This window comes from Diabrotica undecimpunctata, chromosome 2, assembly GCF_040954645.1.
Source record: "Diabrotica undecimpunctata isolate CICGRU chromosome 2, icDiaUnde3, whole genome shotgun sequence".
Classification (NCBI taxonomy): Eukaryota; Metazoa; Arthropoda; class Insecta; order Coleoptera; family Chrysomelidae; genus Diabrotica; species Diabrotica undecimpunctata.
In genome coordinates this window covers 53,929,896-53,949,649 of record NC_092804.1, presented here as the reverse complement: position 1 = coordinate 53,949,649, position 19,754 = coordinate 53,929,896, and the positions used below count along the sequence as shown (strand labels likewise).

Genomic DNA, 19,754 nt, shown 5'->3' with positions numbered 1-19,754 from the left:
AACTGATTTGAAAATTTTGTCAAAAGTTGGCAATTTAAGTACATTGTGAGATACTGATACGATCTAGTCAATTTTCATCATGGTGAATATTATAATTTATCCTGAAATGACCACTGCTAAACACAGGCCTCCTTCACTTATTTTCATCCTATCTATGATGCAGTATTCAAGTTTTATTAATTTTTTAAATCGCATGTCCATCGTGTTAAGATAAAGGGCCGTCGCGTTTTTTCTTCACGTAGTCTTCATTCCAATAGCCTCTTTATTCTTAAACTATCTGTAATTCTCGCTCTGTGTCTTATTCATTCGTACACTGCGTGTAAAATTCATTTATTCGAGCATTAAACCATATATCACTTTGATATCATTTTTAACTAAGAAACATGCTTGTGTTATTTGTTTTATTATTACAGAATCATCCTGTAAACATTGGCCAGCGTAATTTATAATCTAATATCTTGATTATAAATTTAAAGAAATTAATCATACAACAGCAATATGGAAATACAATATGATGCATCGGTACTTTTTAAAGATCTTAAAACAATTAATTACTCATTAACACTTGAAAAAAGTTATTATTATTTAAATTAAACAAATAAAAAGTACCATTAGAGTAATATATTTTTTGATAACTCTAATAAAAACGAGAAAATTAGAAAATAAATTAAAGTGATATTAATAATTATTAATAGTTGATATATTAAGAAGACGATATTTCAAATGTAATATGTAGTTAACTTTTATACCTTAACTAAAGTGTTTAAGTTTGATCCAAATTATATTTAAAATGAGTTTAATGAAGTGTTTCACTTTGATGTCTATATCCTGGTCTTGCCTGACTTTACCATATTTTCTCTGTATTATTGTTTCTTCCCTAAAAAAAGTTCGTGTGACCTTGTGGCTAAGGTCTGGTGTTAGGGTTTTCAGTCACGCAAGGGCATACTAACACGCATATTAACGAAAACTTACTTAGCCGAAATCGACGGCTTTGCGTGCCCTCCGAAGTACGGTGATGGCTCGTATAATTTAGAGAAATTGCAAATTTCGTTGTCTAGCCAATTGTCTAGTCAAAGCTACCGCCGCCAATTTTCTAGTATTTCTGATATTGCTGCCGTAAACAGGTTATCGGAACCACATTTAATCCAGATCCCCATATTATTCAACCAGAAAAAACGCTTGATTCCTATATTTTTTTTTCCCTTTGAAGTATTTTTTGAAGCAAATTAAAACCTTTGCCTTTCATAACTTGTCTCAGATATTGACATTTTCTATTAATAATATTACTAACGACCTTGTGCTCTCTTATTTTTCTCAATACTGTGAAAAGTAGGTTTATTTTTTTAAGGCTCTCAACATGTTTATAATGTCTATACGAGGGTAGTCTTTTTAATTTTGCATATAGCCATAAAGACAAAAAATATATTGACTAGAAGTAATTTATTGCTTTTCAAAATATGTCTCACCAGCCAAAGAAAACCAGCGATCAATAAATACCTTTTTCAATTAATTTAAGTATCATCTTGGCCAGATCATGATAGAGGTTGACTACTCTCTTGTTTGTTGTAGTTGGTTTGTAGTCCTTGGGAAAGTGGAATACTTATGATCGAAGAAAAAGTCAAGCATCTCATACGATGCTTTGTCCAAATTCTATATTTTTCGTTAAAAAGCTTGATCCTGACAATCTTAACGACAACTATAAGGTCTCGAATCATCAGATCACGATACCTTGATTGAGAATTTAGGATAGATGAATAAAAAAAAGAATTCTGACATTTGAAGCAGTAAGATCCCATCTGATTCGTCCGTATTCACACTTCACGTGTAACGAAGTTTTTGTTGGTTCACAGAAGGACAGAAACATATGTGTCTGCTTATTTATAAGTCTGTTAGTTATTTTAGTTATTCCAGAAGAATGGAGACAATCGTATATCTCTCCAATACACAAGAAAGGCACAAAGATGGATCCTAAAAACTATAGAGGGATCGCAGTGATTGCTACTATAGGCCGACTATACTCAAAAGTACTACGAAACCTGATAGAAAATGATATCAAAGACAAACAACCCGAAGAACAAGCGGGATTTAGGGCCGGACGCTCCACTATGGATAATATCTTCACATTAAAAATTGCAATGGAAAAACAAGTGCAGAGAAATAGAGAAACTCATATAGCTTTAATAGATTTGGAAAAAGCATATGACAGTGTACCGACCTCCCAACTATGGATAGAAATGGGTAACTTGAAAATAAACCCAATTCTTATTAACGCCACTCAAAAATATTACGAACAAAACTTTGCGAGAATTAAAATGGGACAAGAAATCACCTCTCCTTTTCAAACAACAAAAGGACTACGACAAGGCTGCTGTCTGTCACCCACCTTATTTAAAATCTATTTGGACAATCCTTAGTGAAATGGGTAAAAAAATGTAGAAACATGGGAATAACGGTGGAAGAAAACAAGCTATATACACTTTTCTTTGCGGATGACCAGGTAGTAATTGCCGAAGACAGCTACGATCTTAGCTATATGGTAAGAAAACTGCAAGAAGAATATGAGGTGGCAGGTCTAAACATGAATATGACAAAATGTGAATATCTCTCAGTGGGAACAGATGAAATATGTGACCTAGTCTTGGAAGACGACAAAATCAAAGGCGTGCAATCCTGCAAATATTTGGGGGTCATTTTCAACAAGAAGGGAAATAGCGCAGATGAAATCAGGGAAAGAATAAACAAGGGCAGAGCAGCGACCCGTGCCTTAAACTCTATTCTCTGGCAAAAAACAATTCGACGAGAAACCAAAAAACACATTTACGGTAGTATAGTTCAAAGTATTACACTTTACGGTTCGGAAGTATGGGACGTCACCAAAGCTAATAAAAACAAACTTATGACGACAGAAATGGATTATCTGAGACGAAGCTGCGGTAGATCGAAACTGGAGAGAGTTAGAAACGAACAAATAAGAAACGAAATGAAAATGGAGAGAAATATCAATGATGACATAGAAAGAAAACAATTAATCTGGTTCGGACATGTTAAAAGAATGCCAGAGTACAGATGGCCTAGGAGAGTACTGGAATGGATCCCTCCTGAAAGAAGAAAGAGAGGACGACCACGGAGAAGTTGGCGCAACGATATTGATGAAGCAATGGCGGCAAGAGACTTAGAGGAGGCAACTGCATATGACAGAAAAAGATGGAAATTGGGGGCGGAGAAGCGGCGACAGCCGTAATAAATCCGTTATTATATATATATATATATATATATATATATATATATATATATATATATATATATATATATATATATATATATATATATATATATAGTTATTTTAGTTATATTTACATATATCCTTTTGTTAGTTCTATATGAGTGCATTTGAAGCTTAGAACTAGACTTGATCCAGAGATTAATGGTTGTAAAATGTTCTATAACTACTTGTTATTATCTGTGATAGATATATGTGTTCTACTTCTAATGGACTCTTTATTGATGATAACTTTTTCTATTTGAAAGATGATAGGATCATTTTTTTTACAAGAGAGTTAAGTTAATTAAAATTTGAATCTTTGAAAAGGAGTTAAAATCTCTAACTTAATCACCACGTCTAATTGTATCTCCTTTGCACTTTTCGTTTACTATTTCCTATTTTTTGCAGTAAGTATTATCTCAAATATTAAGTATTATGCATAAAACGTAGAAGTCCTATGGTGTATAATGATACTGATGCCGCAAATACGAAAGAAATTGGAAAAGGTAGTTTTAATGAATTGCAATGACTTTAAAGTAATTATTAGCACGTCCTAAACATTTTTTACCTTTCTTTATAGGTTTATCAAAAAATCATATAGAACACATTCATTTTTAATATATAATCAGTAACACTTGATAGTAATAATCTTGTTTTTGATAAAATTGAAGAACGAATTATAATCAAACAAGTTTCTTTAACCATTAAAATAATGGGAGACAAAATTAAGCCATTAAGAATATTAAATACCAAAGATAGTGTAGCCAACAAGTCTTTAATTTCAGTGTTTTATAGCTGATAAATAATTAAACAGTAACAGCTAGTTTCATGTAATAAAATGAATGAAATAATTAGTCATTTAGTTAGTTGACGGTAGCCTAGTTTTTTATATAGTTGTAATGATATAGGAACCATTATAAGATAGAACAGAAACACAGGAAAAAGGAACACCTCTTTTATTACTTTATTATAAGTTTTTTTTTAATATTTAAAATAAAAACATTTTTTTTACATATTCAGCTGAAATATAAAATGGACACTTTCAATAAAAACAAAACAAATATTTAAAAGAAAATTGGCATTATCAAGAAACTATAGTCAGTCTAAATATTGTTGTGTATAATAATTAAAGACCAGACTTTATCACAATTGCATATTTTTCCATATTTTGCATATTATTGCTTTTTTTACTGTTTTTGCATATTTGCAATATTTGACATCATATAACATACATTATATAAAATCTGATAATCAAAATAATTATTACTGTATTGTAAGGAAATAAATAACGGATTACAATGTTTAGGACTTGGAAATTCTGAAATGTCGAAGAATAGATATGTATTATTATTGATGTACCTTATTATAAAAACTAAATAATATTAAATGTTTCGTTGGGCTATAGCTAGGTACATTAAAAAATTGCCTGTTAATTTAAAGACTTAACCAATGTTCTTTTACTTTTATACCACAGTTCAGTGATAGACTTAACCTAAATACGCACATATTCGTGTTCTTTTTAAAATGCCGAAAGATAAGAGCTATTTAGTGACGCCCTGGAATAAAATTTTTCCAGAACTCATTTTATAAGACGAAAAAGTTTTTTGCTAAACTTGCGGCAAATCGATAAGTTTTATTAATGGTTATTTAATAGGTCCATTAAGTATTCACTGCTAATCTAAAAACTGAGTTCTTTGGACTGATCTTTTAAATATTGAGGGATGATAATAACGTCATATAAATATAAATTTTTCCCTAATTCAATTGTATTTATAAATTTCAAGTTACACAACATATTGCTACTAAACTGCATAAAAGAAAAGTCCAACAACTTATAATCAATCAAAAATAGGACAAAAATTTTTAAACAAGAATTTCAAGCTGAGGCTACCACTCTGGTGGTTAGTATGCTTACCGGCCACTAAGACTAAAAACCAGAATTTACGATCAGTGTATCCTCCCTTACTCACGTATGGTTCACAGGCGTGGACACTCACCAAGTCTAATATGGATAAAATAATAAAAGCACAAAGAGCGATGGAAAGATCAATGCTCGGGGTGAGATTTATAGACAAAAAAAAACAAACAAATGTTAGGAGCAAAACCAAAGTAAAAGACGCAGGAGAACATGCTGCCAAATTAAAATGGAGCTTCGTAGGACACAATGCCCGACTAAAGGATAAAAGATGGAACGACGAAATACAACAATGGAGACCATGGTTAGGAAAGAGAAGCAGAGGAAGACCACAAATGAGATGGGCTGATGACATTAAGAAGATCGGAGGACACAACTGGAAGCAATTGGCGCAAAATAGAAAACACTGGATTGATTTGGGGGAGGCATATGTCCAAAGTTGGATTACTTAAGGCTGAAGGCGAAGAAGATAGACTTAATCGGCACCTTTATCTGCTTGGATTGATGGATGGCCCACGGTGTCGTCTTTGTGAGTCTTTGACTTAAGATTGTGAGTATTGATTTATTTTCCATATACTAGTAATCTAATTAATCCTATCCTACATATTAATCATATCATACAAGGGAAAATCCAGGGCAAGAGAAGTGTAGGAAGAAGAAGAATCTCATGGTTGCGTAACTTGAGGGAATGGTATGGATGCACATCAATCGAACTATTCAGAGCGGCAGCATCTAAGATCAGAATAGCCATGATGATTGCCAACCTCCGTCGCGGAGATGGCACGTGAAGAAGAAGAATTTATCATATAAGTACCATTGATTAGTAGAAATTTAGGAACAAGACTAATATCTAAATGCTAGACCTTGTCAGCATTTAACACAAATGGAATACTTAAGTCTTACGTTACAGTGGGCGGGGCTTAGAAAACCTTTCTAAACATTTTTATTTTGTGTGTCTTTGTGTCATAAGAAGTTGGAAATATTGGTTTTTTAATTGTTTGAAGAGTAAATAAGGACTTTTGGTTATGAACATTCATTCTGTGCGATTGATATTTGTTGTTCGTAAATTTGTGGGGTAAGAATATCAAATTATTAAGATATTTACTCTTAATGTTCATGTTTTAAGGTTATGTTATTGTTTATTTATTTATTAAGTAATTTTAAAACATCCCCCCTAAAAACAATAAAAATTATATTGAAATCCAGTGAAAAATAATAAAAGTTTTAATCAAACAATAACATAACCTTAAAACTAGAACATTGATAGTAAATATCTTAATACTTTGATATTCTTACCTCACAAATTCACGAACAACAATTAATACCAATTGCACAGAATGAATGTTCATAACCAAAAGTCCTTATTTATTCTTCAAACAATTAAAAAAACCAATATTCCCAACTTCTTATGGGATAAATACAGACGAATTAGAAATGTTTGGAAAGGTTTTTAAAACCCCTGTCCATCGTGACCTCAGAGCTTAGGTAGTCCGTTGGGGTTGTTTTGGTGCATCTCAATTACGATTCGTATTATTTTAACATTGACGTTATATTTTAAATTAAATCCAATTTAATAGGAAACTAATTTTTATACAACCAGAGAAAGTGAAAATTAAGACGAAAATATGAGAGCAAACAATACTTAATCTACTAACGGTATAAGTAATCACACTTACAAATAAAAAATTGAGTTTTTTGCCACAATTTAGTTATGCTTTTCTTATGTAAAATTGATCGGCTTTCGACCGATCATGATTCAAATTTAATCATTTAATGTTTTCAAATAATCCATACATCTTCAGTAGATTATATTTAGTCCAATACCATCCAATATAGTACTACAACTTTTTTTTCAAATGTGTATTTACACCTTATATTCTAGAGTAGTCAATATTTCTTATACTTTACTTGACTGTACTCGTAGTCAACGATTATAGATAAAACTAAATTAATCATAACACATAAAATAGTAGCTTAAATCCACACTACATAAATTTATAAGACTATGCAACCATAATATTATTGAATATGAATATGACTAATTGTTTTTAATCATTAAAGTGAGTTACAGTTACAACATTTATGGCATTGACAGCTAATTTACACCATAGTTTGTACACTACTTTGTAACCTACACATTCTTACTTAGGAGACTGGGCGTTATAGGTAATGATTTGTAAAATAAAACTGTATAATATGTTGAAGACTGCATAGTTTGGTATATTTTTTCTAGTCTAAACTAAAATCAAAGACTGCCATAAAGATTAGAATTTTTTATGATCAAGCTATATGGAAAAGGTCAGAGAAACGTGACAGCCAATAGACCAGTTAAATGGTGAAGTTAACGCAAAAGGTGAGATTACATTATGTTACAGCTAAGACACAACTTAAGTCAAAGTCAAATATAACTTTTTTTGCTTACTTAAATTTTACTTAATTTAATTTTTTAAGAAACATTTTAGTTCCCAACTAATTTCACTTTTAAATACAAAGAAAATAATTTATAATTGTTTTGTTTAAAACTTACTGAGGTCTCTGGTTAAATGATTAGAATAATAACAAAAAAAGCAATATTTTGATTGTGAATAAATTACCAATTAATTTAAAAATCACGAAAATACCTGGCGTAACTCATTAATGTTATCTGTACAAAGAAAAATCACTTACTGTTTGAGTATGGTATATTAAATGCAGCTAGCAGAGTAAAATAGAGGTTGTGTCCCTTGGTGGTAGAAAATGGAAGCCGGCGCCGCGGCGCAAAAAGTCGGTACGCATCTCCGATAAACTGGAGATATTTGCAGTCTGATGTCTCGTTTCGATTTCTTTGTTTGTGAATCCCATTTTGCTATGCTACTGGTACCCAGCAAAGTATAGTACAGGATTCGTTTATTATTCATTAACATACCTACTAATTGTGATCCTTTAATACCAATTGTATTAACATTTACCCTGGTATTCACCATTATTAGCTCCATTCTGTTCATTTTTCAGTGCCGTGGTATTAATAGAGTACATGTTAGGACTAGATATAGGACTGTAAAACGCTTCACTGTCGTCATCGACAATAAGTCTTTCCTCTTTTTCCTCGCTAGTACGAACTTGTGGACCTAATGTGATACTTGCCAAATTCAGCGGAGAATTAATAATGATACCAATAACTCTAAAAGTCGTTGCTGTTGGATCTGTCCGCATGCTCTCTGAATAGCGTAGCTTTCATGAATGATGGTCTTTTACAGAAAAGATGATTATTCTTTTTGTGAATGCGCCGATATCTAGACTGATAGACAGCGGCGTCTGTGGCTGATGCACCGCCCGGTATCTTAGAGTATGCTGGACGCACACTGGATCTTGGCTGGTTTTTAGATGTGTACGCGCCGACGAGTTGGTTTAGAGTGCCCATATATACGGAAGAAATACGTATGTATGAAAATCAACTAGGGTGCTTCCTTTGTTCTTAGGACCTCCGCACATAGCAATAAATTAAGCTTAAAGTGTCATATTAAACTTTTTACACAAAGGACGGGCAGGTTTCCTTAAGGAATCTGAAGTGTTCTGGGTTGATAAATAGTTCTCCAAAAACATGTTGTTTTCAGACACGTGAATTCTCAGAACTTGACAATAATGAATCAGCCAATTTTAGTGTGAGATTTTAAAAGATGTGTAACTAAAGCCATATTATAATAAGCTAATATATTATAATTAATTAAAGAGGTATAACTAAATAAGGTCATATTTTGAATAATAAAAATAAAATATTTAAATAAGTCTTGAACACTTTTTGAAACAATAATATTAAGTTTGAGCACGGAGAAAATTTGTCTACTGTGCACGTCCAGATTTTTCCCATGCATACGTTTAATTTGGATTACTAATTTGCTTAACACATTCTTGAATGATAATTATGAGATATCGAATAACCCGTCCCATAGATAACTTAGTTATAACACTAAATCAGCAAAAACAAATATTATTTTAGTAGGATGCTTAATCATGACGAGGTATGAAGTAAAACAATCTTATCAACAAAACGTTTATATTTAAAGACATCGCAATATTTGTAATACAATAAAATCAAAGTTTTATATATAAAAAAATACTGAGTGTTTAAAAGTGTGGTATAGATACTACATAATATCACGTAATCAGGCGAGAGGAGAGTGTAAGAATCAGAAAAGTTTTTGACCGCAGAGGGTCGATGGGACAACAAGCCAGAAGACCGAGACTTAGGTATCAAGACAACTTAGAGAATTATTTAAAATCTATTGGAGTTAGAGCATGGAGAAGAATTGCTAGAGAAAAGGGCGAATAGAGGATTGTTCTGAAGGCTTTGGCTCATGACGAGCTGTTATGCGACTGATGATGATGAAATACTAAATATATCAACAATTGATATGCATAACATTGTACATTCTACTTACAATGTTTTTAAACTATGGATTAAATAACATCTATAAAGGATAACCTTTATTTTGGTCTAATAACTTTTATCCTATCTTAGGTAAATATAACTTATTATTAATATATTACTAACTAAATAATAATAAATTTAACAAAATAACCTCAATGTAAATGAAAATTTTGAATCACTTGGTGGAAAAAACGCTGTAACCAATGTTACAACATTGAAAATTTTTATTATTGATGAATATTTTTAATAAAAACATTGTAACAATGTATAAAATGCTTTTCTCGAAAAATTTATTGAGTAAGTTTTCACAACTTTATTGTAAGTTGTGATACAAGAAAGCAAGGTAGTGGAATATTACTATAAATAACATTCAAATCAATTTATCAGCCTCTTCTAATAAGGAAGATGACAAACAAGAAGTAAATTCTTTAATATTAACTGCTGAGCATAGTGAGCATGTCTTAAATCTTAAAAAGTCGCGTGAAAATACTAAACGTGAATTTTAAACAAAAATAGTAACACCTAACTCATTTACGACTGATCAACTTCTACTGATAAAATAAGGTACCAGATGTTGAACTCCTAGGTGGAGCATAGAGCTTCAGTGACAACGCGCCATCGGGTTATATTTTGCGCTAACGCGTTCACGTAATTCCAAGTATTTCCTTGACCTCTTATCTCGTCCATAATGGATATTCTCCAAGTTTGTACTGTGCGACCTCTTTGTCTTCTTCCTTGGGGATTCCACTCTAGGGCAATCTTTGCAATACTGGAATTATTTTTTCTGAGTGTGTGACCAATCCAACCCACTTTCTAAACTTTATTTGATGTTATACCCTTTTTTGTTCGGTTAGGTGTAGTAGATCTTTGGTTCTGATAATGGTAGGCCAGAAAATACGAACAATTCGTCGTAGACATTAATTAATAAAGACTTGCAGTTTATCTGTAAGGGTTTTTGTCACTTTCCAGGTTTTACATCCGTAGGGTAGAACAGACATGACATTTGACTGGAATATGTGGATCTTTGTCCTTGTAGTATACTCGCAGGATCTCCAGATAGGGTTGAGCATACTGAATGCTTGTTGAGCTTTTCGTATCCTCATACAAATAACGACCTCTGTACCTCCGCTTTCTGTTTTCCACATTTTTAATCTGCATCTGCAAACTTTTGTCCTAACAGGCAGATATCGTCGGTTTATTCCAGATCGCTTATGCGTGTGATTAACGTTTATTGTATCCCTCTTGTGTCGGAGTCTAGTTTGGAGAGAACATAGTCTACTACTATGTTAAAAAGAAACGGAGAAAGGACGCATCCCTGTCTGACTCCAGTAAGTATGTCATAGAAATCAAATAAATTAAACGAACATACTTTGTTACAATATCATTGTATAAACCACTTACAATGATTTTCATAATTGTCTTTTGCACAAGCTAATGTCATGAAAACTAAATGTTGTTCATTTGAAATGGCGAAAGTCGCTACTAATTTCTACTTTTTTTGTATAGTTATTTTGTTGAAGTAGTGATGTTATTTTATAATTAACTCCGTCTTATTTTTTGTTGCGGTTAAATGTATAAAGCATATTTAATGTTTATTTTTCAATGCTTTGAATTATCCTATTTATTATCTGACCGATAATTTTACCCAAACAGTCGCCTCACATTACAGGTTAAAGCTCGATTTACTCATTAAATCGTAAAATATGGTATAAACAAAAACAAACAGAATACGGCGTCTTTAACCGCGGCTGTCCATCAAAATTTTCAGATAAAGGGACAAAAACAAGCTCTGACCGAATCCTTTAGTCACATTTAATCTGATTTTGCTGTAACTAACAAAATTCCACACTTAAATAAATGTCTCTTGTCTTAGGCATTTTTTCGACAATTTTTGAACGGTATCTTAGCCGCAAGCGTCAGCTGGGCATTTTTTAAGTTTAAATCCCATGAACCGTCACTCTTTCGACGCTTGGTTGATCTCACCATTAAAAGTATGACAAATCGTAAATAAATAAAAAATTAAAGAAGGATTTTCATGCTATTGACACAAATATCAAGTATCATTGTCATTTTACCGCCGTGTAAAAAAACATCAATAAAAAATTGAAGACTACTTTCACTGATGCGTGCATTTTCCTTCACGTCTGAATACCGGCCACAAAAAATAACAAACATTGGAACAAAAAAAGTTCAGATTTACGATGTCACTACCTATAAAGTTCCCAAGAACTATTTCTTATTTCTAGAACAATTTCGATATTCTTAATTCTTTGATGATCTGTACAAAATTTTGTCTGTATGGTTTTTTTTTCTTCTTTTGGCTTTAGGATTAGCCCAAATAGTCAGAAAAAATATTAAATCTAGCTTTTTTGTTTTTAATTTTTAGTGTAAGGTTATTTTTTTTGGTGATTTTTTTTAGCTGTTGGATTTGTCTATAAATTTTTTCCTGCTGTTATCAAATTAGTTAAAACAATATTTTTGTTATTTTGTTCCCGTTCCAAATAAAGAATGTTCCTATTTTCTTCAATAAGTCAAAAGGCCAAAATTGTTTTGGAGCAATTAATGGTTTATCTAGTATTCTAGACAAACTTCTGTCTAAAGTTCATTTTAAATTTTTTGGATTAATTGTTAATTTTTTTTGTATTATTATTATACAAAACTGAGAACTGGTACTTATCTCAAGAATATTGTCTTTTATTTTAAAGTGCCTCAATAATTATTCTTTCTCTTTTGTTAATATTCTCATCTGCAAAAAAATATTTTTTGGTTTTTTTACCAAATTCTTTTAATAAAGTACTCGTTTTATCTTCAAAAACTGTAATATCTTTGTAAATAAACACTGTACGGTTTGATGTATCATACAGTATATATACTTTGCTTTCACTGCTATAGCCTACAAAAATACAATTAGAATGCAATTAGATTTACTATCTAACTTTTTTCTATTTTCTTTTGGGATGTGTGCATATGCTTTGCATCCAAATACGCGCAACCTATCTAACTTTGGTTTTTTATTTGACCAATCTTCTTCCGTAGTTTTGTTTAAAAGACATTTTGTAAGAGACCAATTAATAAAAAATGCAGCGGTATTAACAGCTTCTGTCCAACAACAGTAGGTTTACTTCGATTAGAATACATCTAACCTTCTTAACAATTATGCGATTTAACCGTTTCACTTTTCCATTTTACTGAACTATGCATGGCACTATCAGTTAATATTCAATGTTTATATGACCTAGTGTACGATGCTATAATATTTTAGAAGAGCTCACAGGTGTATGATATACTAGTTGTTTATTTTTCACCTCAGCTTTAGCTAAATTTAATTTGAACAGGTCCCCATCCATAAATATTACAGCCAGTAGAATTAAAGACACCTAAACTTTCTTAACCAATTGACTTACTGAAAGCAGAATAACCTTTAAACCTGGTACATATAATGTATTTTGTACCTCAGCATTACATACATCAGAAATTGGAAAAATAATACTTAGTACGTAATCACTACGAATTGCTTGATCATTGGCAGTGCTAATTAGGCAGCTTTTATTGAATCATCTGTAACTTTAACACCTGAGCTCTTAATACCCATTATCTTGGAATTGTATCCTTCTGGTAAATCAACCAGAAGTATTGTGCCCATTCCTCACTTACTTTAAAGCCTATCTTGTAAAGCTTGTGTGCAATGCTAATGATACCATTAACATAGTCTTTGACACAGTTACTGTTTTTATGCCTAATTGTAATAATGCTCTGCTCTGCAGGTTAATCCGTTATCTTTAAAAGCACTATTTATTCTATCCCACACCTCTTTTGCATTTGAAGTAGTCTGAACATTTACATACGTTATAGGTTCAATCAAGAGGATTATCTTAGTCTTAGCTTTGGTTATCTTATTGGCATCGTTTTCCGTGCCCTTAACACAGTAACAGAGCTCTTTATGCTTCAGATAAGCCTGGACAGCAAATGTCCACGTAACAAAGTTTTTCCGATCCCGCAATTTCTCTAATGGCAACAAAACCTTTGGCATGATGCTGGTAAACATTTGTGACTTTAAACTACAGAAGACAATTCCACGACTTTTGAGCGGTACCTAGGCCCATAACCTGATGCTAAAATTATTCAAAAGTTTTAAAATAATTTTATTGAATAAACTACAAACTATATTACGTACATTTAGAGTACGTTTTAGAGGTTATCGAAATACATACATCGAACAGATAACATAGGTTATATAGGAAATTTAAATATTCTCAACAAAAAACACTTTTTACTGAACAAGTCCTCTGGTTTTCGTTCAAACACTAGTTTCTCTAGACAGATCTTCGCAAATTTTTAAAATTTATTATAATAAAATTCCGAAATTACTGTGTGATGCCATAAATAATGTGGTGTATTTTATTTGGGGTCACATTGTGTAGTGACTGTTACATGAAATAATGTTTCGACTATTCTAAATTTTTATTAGCTGTTACTCGAGTATTGAAACACTTGGCTTTTACAAGTTTTAGTACATTTAAAATAGTTGCAGACCTTTACAGCCTCTATAAAATGTAATTTATTGACCAAAATATTTATAATCAATGTCAGAATGATTTACGTTTGGTTACAGAAATTTATACTCTGTAAAAAATAAAAAATGTTTAAAGATTTGAAGGATACTTTTATTGTCATCGTTAAATGATGGATTAACGTCTTTAGCGGTGTTAATATGTATTCTTATACCTTTAACGGTCACTATCTGTGTTGTATGTAAGTGAGACTTGATTATGAACGGCCTTCAGAAGAAACACATTTCTTTAGAACGTTTTATAATTCATTGCAGCATGGAAATAATAAAATCATTCATAGATATCACTAGTGTTAATACAACTTTAAATATATAGTAAATAAATTATTTATTTTTTGCAACACGAACAATGCATTATAAAAAAATTATGCAACATGTAGATTTTATTAATCCCTTTGATACAATTGGTATAAAATTCCATTAATTATGATCATTATCGGTTGAATAACACTTCATGGGTCTTGGCTTGTTCGCAAGATATTTTACACCCAAAACTCTTATATAACTACATTGTTTCTTTTCCCTTTTATCTTCTTCTTAGTGTCTATGTTTAGTTAGTTTTTTGAAAACTTCGTTTGCTTGCATTCTTTCCGCATAGACATCCAGCGTTTGGTTCCTTTTAAGATGTGTATATTTTAAAATTATATCATCTGCGCTATACATTGTTTTCCTTAACACTTCTATATATGGGTCACGGGTACTATTTAACATATATTCTAAAATCATTTTTAGGGAACCTTGGACGAATCAGAAGATGGTATTACAGTAAACGGCCAAATATTATAGTTTATTTTTATGAACGAGAGAGTAATTATCATAATTTTAACTGGTAGCTCCGACCACTCCATGGGCGTGCTCAAGATTAATTGAAAAATTACTTTGAATAATTGTAAAAAATAAATGAATTATTTCAGTGTTATAAAGTGTTATGTGTATGTAAACAAAAGTGACCTCTTTTATCACACACTATATTAGAACTGACTGGCCTACATTAAAAAGGGTTTTGAAAAATTCACATTTTTTTTAATTTTTAAAAATTACAAAAGAGAAAAAGAGTTTTTAAAACCGTCTAAGGTATGTTAAATAGATGAATAAAAATATTAATATAAAACTTACAGCTACTTGTTACAAATCCAAATCAGATTCAGAAGATGAACTTTCAGAACCAAGATTTATAATAACTGGCTCGATCATTTTATCAGTAATATTGTCCAGCTTCCACATTTTTTCCTCTTCTTTAATAGTGTGATTTACTGCCTTTTCCCAGTTTTCAGGTTTTACATTATTTACGGCCTCCAAAAACAACTGTTTAACATCATGAATTTTAAAAGTGGTATTTTTTCTTGAAACTTCACTCTTTATCTGTGCCCATACCAGTTCAATCGGGTTTAATTCACAATGATATGGTGGGGATCTAAGTACTGTAATTCCACGATTTTTGGCAATTTCATCAATTTCGTATTTTTCAAATTTTTCTTTATGAAGGGCACACGACGAATAAAGTTCCTTTCTTATAGATCCGGGATGGTACGTAATAGTTTTTGAACTCAGCCAATTCTGCAAGTCTTTTTTTAACCACTTGGTTATGGGCAGTCCTTCTATAAGTCTGGAGTGATAACTTGCATTATCCATTACTTTACACAGTTCTTAGGAAGAACATCTATCATTTGTTCGTACCATTCTTGAAAGACATCAGCGTTCATGTCTTCATGATAGTCACCGGTACGAGTTGATTCAAAAGTTAATAAACCACCTTCAACAAAACCGTCTGAACTGCCAATGTCTACTATTATCAGCCTGCGTCCCTTTCCTGATGGTGGGTTTAAACCAGTAGATAAGTTATTTACAAAAGCGTGCCTTTGACTTGTAACAGTTTCATCCTGCCAAAATTTATTTGGTGTATGACCCTCGTTGATCCATGTTTCATCAAGATAAAATATTTTTCTTTTTTGGTTTCTCATTTCCTTTATGGTTCTTAGAAAATGTCTTCTCCATATGACAATATCGCTTCTTTCTAATAAAATAAACTTTCTGGGATTCTTTTTCCAGCGGAAGCCTATTTCTTTTAAAAGTTTTCATAACGTACTTCGACTCATTTCTGGGTAATCCTTATCATCTCGAACTGAGACAAGAACTTTATCCAATGTTGAAAATTCTTGTCTAAAGAAGAATTCATGCACTTTCCGTCGAAGTCCTTCTTTAAAATGATATTCTATTTGAAATTTTGGTTTCCCTGGAGCATTACGTGGCATTTGAAAACTACCACATTTCTCTTCTTTAATAACTCTGTAAATCGTAGATTTCCCAACACCAAGTGTACTGCTAACTAACTCAACAGTCAATTAAATATTAATGTTTTTTCATTAACTAAATTTTCCATAACACTAGTATACACAATAAACTGCACCTTGCAACTGAAGTACCTACTTGTAGTGAACTGTTAAGAATTTTGAATACGCCACTTGGACCTTCCTATATACAAAATGGAAAAACCCACTATCACATTTTCTGTGGAATAAGTTTAGAAGGTAATTATCTAGTCAATTACTGTCGTAGATTCTTGGAATTAAAGAATTAAATGTTTGATTGTTGAAACCCTTACTTCGTGGAATGCACTCATTTCAGATAAAATAAAACGTTTTATTTTATCTAAAGAATTAAACTTTATTTTGCAAATAGGTAGGTACTTATTAAACTTTTATTGGTTATATATAACCAATAAAATAAACATCTTACATTTCTTGCAAATTCATTAGTACCTGTTAACCTCCATCACTCCGACACTGGCAACCTTATTTAGGGATTAGTAACCCTCACAACTATTGTATTCTATTCTGCTCCAACCTTTATACCTGGTGGTCATACTCAATTTAAAATTGTTTTCCTATATACTTCTGTAAACTTGTTGACAAATATCTGTTTTTCATTGAGTCACCCGTATCAACAGTTTAGGGATTTGCATACATAATTTATTGTTTTATTACTCTCTCATACATAAAAATACACTATAGATATGCAGACGATACCGTCCTGCTGGCAAATAGTGCATTATAGAAACATGTTACAAATAAGGCCTAACACTAAATTTTAAGAAGACAAAAATAATGATCATTAGTAACAATAAACCGTTAGAAAGAGTGAAAAAACTATGCTATTTGGAATACAAAATTAAGGATAGCTAGAAAATAAAAACTCGTATTGAAAAAACCGGAAGTTCTTTTAACAGACTTAGAAAGATTTCTGCAACTTATCCTTTAAGTATCAATATCTTCTTCTTAACTGGCTACAACAAAATTTCAGTTGTTTAACATGCGAGAACTGAAGCAAGCAGTACTATCACTAGAGTACCAATAACTCAACATAAGTTCATCACATGAAAAGGCGGAGATTATATAAATCCCTAATTTATTCCAATCGTAATTAAGTTTTTCAAGTTAATATTATTTCAAATTAGTATAAAAACAAACGAATTAATAAATTCGTAATTACCGTCCTTTGTGTCTCCAAAAATATATGCAAATATTTTCATATTTATGTGTAATTTAAACTCTTTTGCCTAGTCTTAAGTATCTACAAGCCAATGGTTCATTACAACATATACGAGTAGGTACTTAACCTATCAACAATTCCTCAACGGAACATTCTCACAACGAAAAAGAATCAATGTCTAAGCGGCTTGTCGAGTCCTACGCAATTTGACGAATATAAACGATATTGCCTAACCTACATGCATAATAATGAATCGTTCTTTTGAAACAGATCTTATACAGGACTTTATTTAAATCAAACATTGGTTGTCTTGTTACATCTTGATAACTGCAGAGAGGTATTAAAAATGTGACCAAAAAATACTAAAGTATCATACTCTACTAAAACTTTGGTCGATCTGACAGCCATTTATATTTTGACATATATTAAGGTGATTTTTCTCAAGGAATTTAAACTGCAACGTTCCTTTGGTCTTTACAGCATTCGAGCTCATGAATAAATACTTACTATCTACACACGGCTATATACCAATAAGTATATAATTCACTTTATAGAACAAAATTTAAACAACATATTTGATAATTTTATAAAAACCAGTAAGTTAGAATATAAAAGAGAGTTCTTGCTTTCCAATAATCTATGAAGTCTTTTTTTTATTATTTGTTCTTTATTTTCTTATATAAGGCCTTGTACATCTTTTTGTCCCATTTAAAGCTGTAGAAGTAATTGTTACCTCTCGCTTATCTTTCAAATAACTATCCCTTCTTGTCACACGCTGCTTCCAGTTCTATCTTCTGTCTTCCTTATAGTATAATATCCAGAATAATGTAGAGATTTTTTATTTCATTATTGGTATTTTGTGCCATAGTATTTTCACAGCTATTATCCAGCTGTTTCCCAGATTTCGAGGATATTATCTCTGGTAATGTTTTTATCTTTGTTTCTGTTTTTTACTGGAACCAAGCCTACTAAACTTAAAACGTATGTAAGTGAAAAGTGATGCAAGTACCAAGTTCTCTAGTGAAATACCTGATAATTTTATAACTTAACATGCTGAAGCGGTACCTAAGTCATTTAACATTAAAATATGATCTCAAAATCGCAAACATTCACTTAGGCGCTTTAAGATTCAAGACGTATTGTCAGAGAACTTAAACGAACGATTAGTAATCAGGATTACATTATAAATTTGCTACAAAACTCCAAATACAATATTCCAAATACAAACAAATACAGCGGTGTTGCCGGTAATCCTATAAATTCCGTCGCTAAACTAGATGGAAAGAAAACCAAGTTTATAAAAAAGACACGTGAAAATATCCCAGACTATACAAATATATACGTAGACTTACTACTGGCATTTGCAGACGATATCGATCTAATAGGAAACACACGATTAAGGATGAAGGAGACTTTCGAGAGGTTCCAGAAGGAAGCAGAGAAGATGGGGCTTCAAATCAACAAAAACAAGACGAAATATATGTATATCAGCCGCAATAACCAAAGCAGAGATAGAATCGGTCAGACGTCACCATCGATGACTTTAACTTTGAGCGCGTTAGAGAATTCAAGTATCTTGGAACAATAATAACTGAAGACAATAACGGATCACAAGAAATAAAAATCGAAACAACTAACAAGACGTACGAAGATACAGGTCTATAAAATAATCATACGATCCGTTGTGATGTATGGAAGCAAAACGTGAACGATAACAAAGGCAAACGAAGAGAGACTATGTGTTTGGGAAAGAAAAAGCCTAAGGAAGATCTTTGGCCCTGTGCTGGATGAAGCATCAGGACAATATAGGATAACAACTAACAAAGAGCTCAAAGAGCTTTAACCAGACGCCAACATCATAAAATAAATAAAGTATAGAAGACTCCAATAGACAGGATACCTCAGAAGACATTCTGACGAACGAACAGTAGGACTGGTGTGGGAGAAAGTCACAACTGGGAGGAGACCACGCGGACGCCCTCGTCTCCGGTGGCGAGATAATATAACAGGAGACCTAAGCATTATGGGCGTGAAGAATTGGTTGCTTAAGACAGAAAACACTGGAGGCACGTTGTCGAGTCGGCTAAAACCCACGAAGAGTTGTAACGCC

At 31.9% G+C, this 19,754-nt stretch overlaps 1 protein-coding gene across 1 annotated transcript in view; it reads left to right on the top strand.

The window, feature by feature from the left end:
• The window catches only part of Lim1 (LIM homeobox 1), a 207,571-nt gene that overhangs the window by 15,978 nt on the left and 171,839 nt on the right, over positions 1 to 19,754 (top strand). The window lies entirely within an intron of this gene.